A 10,193-nucleotide genomic window follows, 5' to 3' on the forward strand; every position below is an offset into this window, starting at 1 on the left:
CATTTTTTGCACAAGAGGTAGTGGAAGATACTCTTTGCTAAAACATGATGAAACAAAAGCTCCTTTCATTGCCCCTCTAGCTTTTGCCTCAGAAATTATTGGTATTCTACAATTTTACTTTAATGAAGTAAAGGCAAAATGTGTTTCCTACTGGCATAAGCTGAAGAAGTTTATACCAGACAGAGATTTTGAGAGACAGAGCCCACAAAAATGCTTTACTGACGTATGTGCTCAGGCTGCACATTTCTGGCAGAAAGCAACTCTCCCTTGACCTTGGAGGAAAGAGTTTCCAAGAATTTAACACCAAGGACTCATCCATGTGTGTGTTTCCACCAGCTTTACCTGACTGTGATCTCTCGACCATCCTTCTCCCATATAAGTATTAAAAATGAGCCCATGAAGTCACATTCAGTTGCAGAACTAAGTTTAAGATAAAATTTTCACAACAGGGTGCATCTTTTCATTTTGGAAGTTCAGATCCTAAAGGATCCCAATATCTCCTCACAGCCTTTATGAGCTTTGACAAAAAATAAAAGATAGTGATTGAATTAATAAAAGGCACTGAAGCTCTGGTCAGGATTTCAAGTTGTCCCACTCTGGTAAATAAAATACTTGGCTGGTGCAATCCTCAATGCATTTCCCATTTAAGAAAAATAAAAAGAAGAATGAAAAAAAAAAGAAGAAAACAAAACCAAAGTAAAAACAAAAAGACCAAAAAAACTGCTGTTCAGCTATTTGAAAACTGGCTGCATGCATGTTGAGGAATGTCTACAGTATATCAGGCTTAACCCAAAAATGTCCTCAGATATTCCTCTACACTCCAATACAAAAGCCTGAAAACAGAGTTTATTACAGCTTTACTAAAGACAGCACCATAATTTTGATGTCTCAGGGGTGATTGGAAAAACACATCCCTGCAGGTTATCCCTAACTCTTATTAATCAATACCCAATCTTGTTCTGCATCACACAGAATTATTACTATTTTCAAGCCTCTCAAAGCAGAGCTAAGATGCAGCATCTGCCAGGTAAGAGCCAGTCAAGCCAGCCAAGCTCTCAGCCTCACCACAGGCTTTTTCTACAGTTCCTCTAGTGCAAAAGATCTATAAATACCACCAATAAAAGCTCTTTCCTCTCTTCCCAGTGTAAGTCTTAGGGATTTCACTGCTGGAGTAATACCCTGCCTCCTCCAGAAGGTTATTTTTATGGAAAAAAAAAAATATATATATGTTGAGCTAAAAATCCTCAATGCCACAGCAAGCACTACTCATGAAATCAGTCAGAAATCACTGAGAGCTGCAGTGATACTACTCATGATTGTGCTGAGGGTAGAGTGGCTGCTCAGCACTCAGCAGAGCCACAAACCCAGGAGATATTGCCCTGCAGAGGGGCAGGTTCCCATCAGGAAGCAACAGTGACCCCATGCACAAAGACATTGAGTCATGGGGTCCATAAGATAATAAATTTTGAATTAAAATCCTATTAATAAGTAAGGAAATTATATTCTGGGGAAATATCCATGGTGGAAACAGCCCATGTATATGTGCATACAAATGGAATTTTATATTTAAATATGAATGTTTTAACACCATCTCAGTAATGAAGGGAGTTTTGATTTTAAATGTCTGCTATCAGATGCTGGAACAATTAACAGTGTGTTGTGAAAATGACATTCCTTATCCTCTCTTTCTCCTGACTAAAGAAGGACAAATGTGAATTGCAGAGAACACACACACCTGCATAGGAATATTTTCTTATTATTCATGTGGCTGTAAATGATCCCTGGCATCTCAGAACATGATGAAAACTGAGGATAAACAGTACATGCCACTGGGAAAAGAGTGCAAATTCTTCCCTATTTCCCTTGAAATGAAACTTTTGGCCTTGTTATGGCAAAGATATAAAATTGAACACACAGTTTTATGAAGGTTTAAGGTCTCCTCTTGTGTTGGCCACATACTTCCAGCACTTCTCTCATGCCAACACCAATTATCAAGTTGTTTAAAAATTGTTTAAAAATTAATTTCCTACCTTTTTTTCTAAAATTTAATCTGCCTTAGCTTTCAGCTTATTATCCAGCTGTCCAGAAGGTCACTCAAAAGTTGGACTGCTGGCTTACATGGATGTTTGCACAGATAGAAGAGGGGTGAAGGGATGACACATTCAGTGCTAACTTGGACCTTTCAATCTAATTGCAAACCAGAAATTGCTGATTTACCCTCACCTGAGGTAACAGAGGTGCCCATATTACACAAGGAACCCTGCAATCTCTCATGGTGTGTTTGCACCCATTAACTGCAGCGTAAAACCACACAATATCATAAAACAAATTGGTTCTGTCTGCAAATGGAGAGACAAACTTGTTAGAGAAGATGGAAATCTCTGCATTTCAATCAGAAACAAGCTTTACAGCTTAGCCATAAATACCCAAAAATCTTGCTTTCTAATAGAACTGTGATACAAGTTAATATATTTTGTTTCTAGGTGGCACATGGGGAAGTAGAAAATCCAATGTGTCCCCATGGCAAACCTACAGCTGGAAGTTGCAATTGTTATTTTTTTATACAGTTTACCTGCACAGGAATCAAGCTCAATCTAGTGCAAGATGAGAATTAACTCAGTCTCAATGTTTATTACAGCAGCACACAAAATAAATTATTTCATATCTGCATTGCCATAAAATTATGGTACATAGTTTTGAGGTGGCAATGCTAAATAAATATTTATGAATTTCTTAGAATAGTGATTTTGAATAATAGTTATTTCACAATTTGCTTTGATTAATTTGCTGATGGAAACATTATACATTTTTCCTATTACTTCTGTTTTAATGGAAGAATATCTTTATTGTCCTATTCTATTTCAAATAATTACGTTATACTGAGATAGCTTTAACAATTCACAAACCATTCAGAAAAAAAGCCCAAAATGAATGCAGTTATTAAAGTGACATTAAGTGCTTTAATAATAATTTTTGGTCAGGGCAGATGTGTTATAAATAAATTCCAATGCTGTATTAACCTTAAATTAAAAAACCAGGAAAATCGCAGTCAGCAAGAAAATTGGATATCTTACCAAACTTTGCTTTGCAACTTCTGAATTCCTTGAGAGGATTTTACTGGAAGTGATACTTAACCTTTAGATGTCATGATCCTGGAATGGCCAGGTGTACACTTCTACAGCCAGGCCAATTATCTTCAATTAAGCAATAAATGTGCAAGGCTTGCTCAGTGCCAGTAGAAATTCCTCAGATTTATACCACACCTGCAGAAATACACTAAGAGTTAAAAAACAGAATCACCTTCCAGTAAGATCTTAATGAAACGCACCTTTATGTAACTTCACCATTTAATACTTTTAATTTGGATTTATTTTTTTTAAGTTTTACAGCAGCCTTAAAGAATAAAACTGCTTGGCTGTCCTAATTTGGAATAAAAAGCATATTGCTCTAGTGCCTTACAGGAGTGTCTTAACTACCCACCATGGATATTTCTTCTAGACAATGACCATATAAAAGATGAACATGTTGAGTGTGTTCATTGTAAAACACCAAATTTCTTGGAAGAATGAATTTTTTTTGGAATTTCCTCTAAAAGATTGTAATCAATCACCCTGCAGAAACACCAGAAACATATATGCAGCTTATTCACATGGTACTTTGGGGGTTGCTATTGAAGAGGAAGAAGAAACAGAGAAACCTGCTGAGAGGTTTTTTAAGATGCAGCAAAAATGTTATTTAACTTTCTCAGAAGTAACATATTCTGCTCAGGTGATTTTAGAGACCAAAAGGCATTAATTGTAAAGGTATAAAATAGGGGCTATATGGGCCACCCTGGTGTTGTCAGGATACAAAACATCCAACAGGTGGGAGGAAAGTGAGATACAGTGCTCTCACTGATTTTAACGGGGTGTTTATGGGCTACTAAAATCACACTTTGCTTTATAACACAATCCCAGAGTGCACAGAATTTTGAGATTCCCAGAAATGCTGTTGTGTTTTCCCTGACCCAAAAAATATTAGAGAATTTTTAGTGTGCAGTGAGAGAAAGCAATACAGGAAAAATAAACCACAAATTATTTGACAAAAAGCTGTGTGGCATTTACTACCATCTGATGTGCCTTTTAAACACACTTATTCTCTCATTCCTCCAACATGTGTTTCCAAAAGGGAGTCTTGCAAATAGCACTGAAATCAAAGACCACACTATCTATGTCTGTCCTTACTAACAGGTGAGATAAATCACTTTTTATATCACTTTTTGTCCATAGCCACTTTTATTTACATTTCTTTGCAAAACTGCAGGATCAGGTCAGTCCTTCTTTATATAATATCTCCACTAAACCACTGATCAATAAAAATCAGGCAAAACCATGATGCAGACAACAACCCACAGCTCCAGCTCATCTCTGGGATTCACACAGCCACACTCAGAGCAAATAACTCAGATTTCTATATTCCCTGGGCCAATGCAATAGGTCGAGTCTCAGCAACCACTATGGTCTGCCAAACTTGCAGGAGACAAGGTTAAAAAATCCAAAATATTTAATTCAATTTCTGCATGTGGATCCTCTGTTGGTACATGAAGTGTTTTCTGTGTTTTATATTGCCCTCTCTGTATGAAATTAAGTGCACGTAGACTGGCACTGAGAAATTTGGGTTTAATCACACTCAAAACAGGCAGAAAACATTCCCAAGCTGCAGCCAGCTGGGCAAGGGATAACACAGATTGCTGAATGGAGCCCCCAGCCACATTTCCCTGCCCTCCATCTTACTGACACAAGGGAACTCACTGGCTTAGCATTAACCAGAAAAATAGAAAACAACTGCACCAGTTGCCAGGCAGCCTGAGAGGAAACACCTCATTATTTACAGCAGCAAGAAATTCTTTATTTTACCCTTAAATATTTTCATATTTTCATATTTTAGGATTTTAGGATTTATTCTTTACAATTTGTTAAATAAAGCTGCAAGCTTTTAGGTACTTCCCATTCCATATTTAAAAACCCCTCTGCTGACAGGATTATATTTTGCTGCAAGTTTCCAAATGTAGCATATCCATGGATGTCTATTATGACCATGCCATAGAATGAGTTTTTAACATGACCTTAAAAGAGCCTCTTTGTCGATTGGATTCTCCACTTCTCCCCAGTTTGGGTGGTGACTGTGAGAGACTCACACTCTTCTCAGAGGAAACTTTCTGTGGAGTTTCAAAAGCAGCTATTGAACAGCTCTAATAACCACAGTCCTCTCATAGTCTCTAAATCTTTCCAGCAATGTCTTTGCCTGGCACTCAGTAGTGATAAAAAGGATTTCACTAAAAATATCAGCCTCCTCCTCCCTGTTACCTTTTCTGGCTGTGAATTTAAAAATTCAGTCACTGCTGAGGTAGGTCTGTGATGGAAACATGGGTCTTCACTTCTGAATGAGAGAATGGAGATGCTTCCTTGAGCATAATTTAAAACCAATCACAAGGGCTACAAAGGAATCCATTTCTTAGGTTTGGTCTTTGGTTCCATCCAAATGAATTTCCCCAAATATTTTCTTTACCTTTATAAGGAATTAAAGAATCACAATAAACATGCATTTAAATCAGAGCCTTCTGTGTAATCTGAGTGATCCAAACCAGGACAGAGAGAAGGAGCTGTGCTGTTATAGGTCCTTTTCTCATCAGTGGTTTTTCATTATGGTGAGTTGTTTTATAATGCAGTGCTTTTATTGCTGTAGCACTGGTAATTACAATAAAATTTCTTATTAATTTAATAAAATATCAGAAATATGTATTTTTGAAATTTTTGTTAAACCCCAATGAGTGAGTCCATTGGGAATTAGTTAGAGGCTTGCAACAGCACCCTTTTCTCTGAAAAAAATTGAATTTCTGTACAGTACATGTTAGGTAGAGCATGTTACCTTCGTACCTAGCCAGCACATACAACTCAGCCTGCAGCAGAATCACAGCTACAAGTCACAGTGACAGCATCAGAGAGTCAGGAGAATTTAAAGAGCTGTGGGCTAAAGTCCCACATGCTTCTGCTCCCGTTCTTAAACCAGCAGTAACACTGCTCCCTTTCCAAGATGAGCTGTTGGGAGGAATTGTGCAACAACTCCAATATTATCCCCATATCCATCTAAGCTTATCCATCTAAACCTCAGGTTGTGCCAAGGAAGGTTTAGACTGGATTTTAGGATCAATTTCTACACCAAAAGAGTTGCCAATCCCAATCCTTGGCACAGCTTCCCAGGGCAGTGGTAGAGTCCCCATCCCTGGAGGGATTTAAAAACCCTGTGGATGTGGCACTTGGGGACATGGGTCAGTGCTGGCCTTGGCAGTGCTTGGGCTCAATGGCTTTAAGGATCTTTTCCATGCTAAAAGAATCTGTGAGAGATTCTCTAGATCTCACTCAAACAGTGAGAAGAGCAGCTGGCTCACAGCAGCTTTACTGGGCGTACAACTCTCCAACAAAACATGTTCAAAAAGATAAAAACCATGGCAACTTCACCTGATTTGGTTTTCTTCCCAGAGCAGAACCTGAGCATCCACAGAGGAGCTGTAGCTCTCAGCATCCTGTTGCTACCTCCTTCCCAAGACTGAGCATATCCTGAACAGGAGGAACACAAAAGCAGAAAGCTGAAAAATCAACATAAAAGCACTTCTAAAGAAACCTTATCACCACCACCTGAGAAGTCAGAATTAAGAAAAAGCCTCCAATTTGAAATTTAAACACTGACCACTGCTGCTGCCCCACAGCATCACCTAGGTGAGCTATTATAGAACAGATATGCAAAGGACAAAAATAAAATTACAGACAATTACATACTTAGCATTTCTTAATTCTGAAGTGTTTACCTTCCCAATTAAAATACTGCTTAGCCAATAAGGTTATTTTATATCTGATATATGCTTTATGAATATATATGGAGCTGTGGTACTAAAATCAATATAAATATCTCAAGAATACTTTAATTTGTTTCTGTTATTAAATGAAGCCAGTGGATCTTTTAATCTCTATGTGTATAGCTATTCATCTCACTTTTATGATCCCCCTTGGTTATTTTTTATTTCTTTGTCCTGCTTTGATCAGGTTCATGACTGATTGCAAATCAGGAAGACCCTCCTTGAAGAGTGTCTGTACTGACTCCATGTTTAAAAATATTAACATTATTCAGGATTTGACTTTTTTGCACCTCCCCAAGGCAGTGAAGCTAGGATGATTTTCAGCGATCCCAGAACTAATTTTTATTTGTGATAAATATAAATTCCTTTCTCAAAATGAGACTCCTTATAGAATGCCTCCCAGTTTAACATTTTTAATAGGAATTTGCCATTGATGAGATTTGTAAATTTCAAGGACATTTCACACTTGTCAGCAGGAAGCCACCACTATTATGTCACTCACACTTTATGACCACACAGCACCAATATCACTGACAGATGTCTGAAGAGCGAGTCGCCTGTTACATCCAGTGGTTTGTAGCTGACACTTTTCTGATTTTATATGCTAGAACTTTACTGTACAATAATTTAAAATTATTTCTCCCCTCAATGGCTTTGAAACAGATAAAGCCCTTTGTTACACAAGCCAGACAATTTTTACACTGTGGCAGCGCATCCCACATTTTTCTTTTCTGCAAGGGTTTTACTCACAGCAGGAGCAAAACACCTATTTAATATCATCCAGGGTAAAACTCACACATTTTTTTGAGTTCAATTTACCAAGAAATGCAATGAGGTCCTAAACATTTAAAGTGAATTACCCCACATGTCTCTGTGTCTTGCTGAACAGTTTGCCAATTCAAAGGGATGTCAGGAAGAAGCAGCATTAAGCTAACAGCCGTGTGCATTGATTTTCTGAAAGATTAGGTATTGCAAAATTGCAAGGAGAAAAAACTAGGCTTCAGAAACTTGCTTGACATAAGGGAATGAGCAGTGGAGATTCATTAATCAAAGTCTATAAGGACTTTATTAATAACCTTGTCTGATAAGTTTGAAAAGAAAATAATGATATTTTAAAGCATTTAGAATACTTAGGGTACCTGCAGGAATTGCCTTTGTTAGGAAGTGTCTTCAGGCTAAAGCTCCACTAATAAGATGAAAATTGCTGATATAGTTTGAGAAAAATATAAAAGTAATTTGGGCAGAGATGAGTTTGCAAGAATATAGAACTAATGAAAGCATCTGAGAAGAGTCCTTAGGAGCTTTCCTGGGGACACAGCCTTCCTTTTCTAGTGACACAACTGCATCTCAGGGTAGTAGACCAGAGGATGTAAAAATGCAAAGAAAAAAAGAAAAGGAAAAGACCTGAAGTTTATCTTATTTGCTTCCTCCAATGACTTGATGTAAACAACAGCTTGTGATTTAGTACATGGGGTGCAAAACAGTTGTTAAGATTTTTTTCATGGTGAACCTATAAATTTTTGTAATTAGTCAATGAAATGCTGGCAGTCAAGCTTGTCTCTCTCATCTGAGCTTATCCAGAGAGTAAACCCAGTGTTTTGAGAAGAATGTCAGATTTTGGGGTTAAAGATTTATTCCACTCTAATTCTTAAATATAACAGAATGTTACTTGGAAGCCATTAGCAAAAAAGGTCATTCTAAGCTATAAAATGATTCAGGGAGAAATTATTCCAGAGACAAATATATAGTGTTGATAATTACTTTGTTAGATAATTAAATTAACCAGACTTTCTGTAGTGGAAGGCTTATCCTGAACTTTGGTGCATATTATATAAAATTATTTTTGTATTACCCAAATAAATATCTAAATGAACACAAACTTTTATGACTTCTCAACCAAATAATGTCTTTTTCAGTTTAAATAATGCTTATTTTTCAGCTGCATGATCCTATTCCTTTTAAATTTTGCTTTAAATTTTCCTCTTTCTCTGCAAATTATTGTGCACAGCATTTAGTGAGGGCCTCCACAAGGCATTTTGCTTTAAAATGAACAAATATCCTCTACTTTCATGCTTTAGTCCTGCTGAATTTGTGAAGATGTCATTAAAATATGACCTTTTCAATAAAGACCTTGGTGTAGAACCACTAAATTGTCTTTACTGTACTCACCTCCTCAGCAGTACTCAGTGAGAGCAATCAGGCCATATTTTCCACTCATGCTTATGTAAATCACAAATAAATCATTTGCAGCCAGCAGGCGTGACCCAGTGAGAACAGGTTCCCAGCTGTTCAGCATAGGCTTAGGCAGGAAAGATTTGTTGGATTCGGTGGTTCACGCTAAAATGAGTAAAGAGCAGCTTTATCTCTGCTCCTGGTTTGCAGGACATGCCTGGAATTCAGGAGTTTGTAATAGGTTTTATCGCTTTGTCCTTCCCTGAATGCATACAGAGAGCTAATTACTGTGGGGAGGAGTTGTGATCCCATTCAGGCTCTGACTCAGCCCTGGGTTCTCCCTGAGCATCCTCATTCTGCCTGAGCATCCTTCTCTTTATCCCAACCACACACAACAGTGGCAACCCACTGACAAAAGGGGAAGAAGCAATGCATGCTCATTTTACCATTCCTTTGGACTCATTTCCTCGGGATTTAAGCTGAAATTCCAAACCCTGAGCACCTCCAATTACCTGGTCCTATCTTCCACTGCAGTTGTCCTACCATCTGCCTCAGAGCTGCCTTTTCCAGCTTGTCCCAGGAATTGGCAGGGTTTGGAGAAGAGGCATGGTGGAAGCGTCAAACAGCCTTTTACATTTCTTGCTATCTTATTTATCCTATACATTTATATTGGTTATTCTGAATATAACAGTTTATACTTCGAGAAGAGACAAGCAAGACTGGGCTAGGCATGGGCAGAGTTTGTAAATTGACATCCCCACACAGTGACAGATGGATGTACATCCAACCTCGTACAGCTCGAGTGCATGCAAACATCAAAATCAAATTTCATTTCTCCTCTATCTAATAAGTCAGAGCATGCTGTAGTCTTTAAATAATCAGTGTTATCTGCTCAGGCATTGATATTTCTGATCTCCTCAACTCTGTTAGCCTGGCCCTTGGAAGATCTTCCTCTGTGATTAGAGAGTGGGGATAATGTGGTCAAAAGAAAAGAATGGTTGTATCAGTGCACGTACACAACTGCCTCTGTCTAAGCGTTGATATTGGGAAAGCAGATCCCTCCTGGGAAGCATCCTGAAATCTGGGGTGAAGGCAGTGTTAATAAAACAACATTGAATTAGAGCTGCTT

Source organism: Zonotrichia leucophrys, chromosome 7, assembly GCF_028769735.1.
Source record: "Zonotrichia leucophrys gambelii isolate GWCS_2022_RI chromosome 7, RI_Zleu_2.0, whole genome shotgun sequence".
NCBI classification, from domain to species: Eukaryota; Metazoa; Chordata; class Aves; order Passeriformes; family Passerellidae; genus Zonotrichia; species Zonotrichia leucophrys.